This window comes from Pseudomyrmex gracilis, unplaced genomic scaffold (assembly GCF_002006095.1).
Source record: "Pseudomyrmex gracilis isolate BER0280 unplaced genomic scaffold, ASM200609v1 scaffold_1663, whole genome shotgun sequence".
In the NCBI taxonomy this organism is placed as follows: Eukaryota; Metazoa; Arthropoda; class Insecta; order Hymenoptera; family Formicidae; genus Pseudomyrmex; species Pseudomyrmex gracilis.
In genome coordinates, this window is record NW_018022247.1 from 1 (window position 1) to 1574 (window position 1574).

Here is a 1574-nt window from a genome sequence, read left to right on the forward strand (position 1 = left end):
GATTTGGGCGGGGAGTGTGGGACTCGCACCCACTAAAACCCCTCGATGGCCTCCACCGGACATAGTGGGGGAGCCTGTGGCAGCCGCGAGGCTATTACGTCTCCAGGCCCCCCCGAGTCCAAGACGTGCCCCCAAAGGACAACGCCCCCTATTACCGTTGCCTTTGAGATTGCGGCAGGAGGAAGGGGCCATAGCCCTCCTCAAACCGCCCCTCCCTGAGGACTTGTGCAATGGCGAGGCAAGTTCCCCAACTTGCCCCGCCAAGTCTCCGCCCCCCGTGACCGAAGTCAGGAGGGGTCAATTCGATTTTTCGAACCCCTTAACCGCGACCAAGCAGCCCCTTGACAGGGGCTGGGTCCAGGGGTCACGCCCGAGCCGTGAACCCCCCTACCCCAAGCACAGGAATTGCCTCCAAGCCGAGCCTAATTGCCCGACTTGGAGGACTTAGGTCCCGGCTTCTGTCTTCCCGGTGAAGGGGAGGCTGACTTGCCTCCCCTCTGCCGCTTGGGGGAGGGCTTCTTAGTGGAGCCTCCCCCTGAACCCGGCGCTTTGGGCGCCGCACCTTTTGTTGCCCGGGAGCCAGCAACTTTGCGGTCTCTGGTCCCGGACGCTTTCCTTTTGGGGAGAGGGGAAGGCATCGCATTGTCCCCACTCCCCTTCTCCTCAGTCTCCGGCTCTTTCCGGAGATCGGAAGGTTCCTTGCTTGGGGAGAAGGTCTTAGCGGCCTCCCCCCTTCACCTGCGGCGGGCTTTGTGTCCTCAGAGGAGGCGGACGGGGGAGGATTATCCCCCCGCGCCTCGCTCTTCTCCGGCCACAACCGGGCCAGGCTCACCACCGGGGAGAGGAGGTAAACCCCCTCTCCGTCCTCCTCCCAGCCGGAGGAGTCCTCGCCGGACCCGGCGCTGCGGGCCCGCCGCTTTCTCCTCTTCTTCGGGGAGGTGTCAGGCACCGCCACCTCCCCGCCCTCCTTGCCACCGGGTGGCAGCGGAGACGCCGAAACTCCGGCGCCCCGCCTAGTGGCTATTTTCTTTGCCGGCATGGGGGCGCACCTTACGCCGCCCATCCGGTGGTTCGCTGGCTGCCCCCGGCTCGCACACAAAGTGCATTTGGGGGCAGCCCTACATGAGATGGCAAGGTGGCCACCCTCCCCGCATCTGTAGCACACCGTGCTCCGATCGACACCGGAGCACTTGCGTGCCACGTGTCCGTACTCGAGGCACCGATAGCACTGCATACGCCGTGCTACCAGCGCCTCGACGGGGAGGCTAAACCACCCCACCTCGATGCGCTTCGCCCCTACTACCCGCCGGGCCGCCCTCAAGGGCATACGGGCCCATAAGGTCCCGTATCCAACGGGAGAGGAGCGAACCAGCTTAGTGCGAACCTCACTGGGCTGGCATCTACCTGCCGCCGCTAATGCGGCGGCAATGTCCTCCGTGGAGAGGGGGGGCACCACGTCCCGCACGCGGACTTCCGCGTGTTTAATGGGACGGGTGAACTTCACCCCCTCTTTGCCCTCAAACACTTTTGACACCCTCTTCACGAGGGCGTCGGCCTTCTCCGCTCCTCCAGGC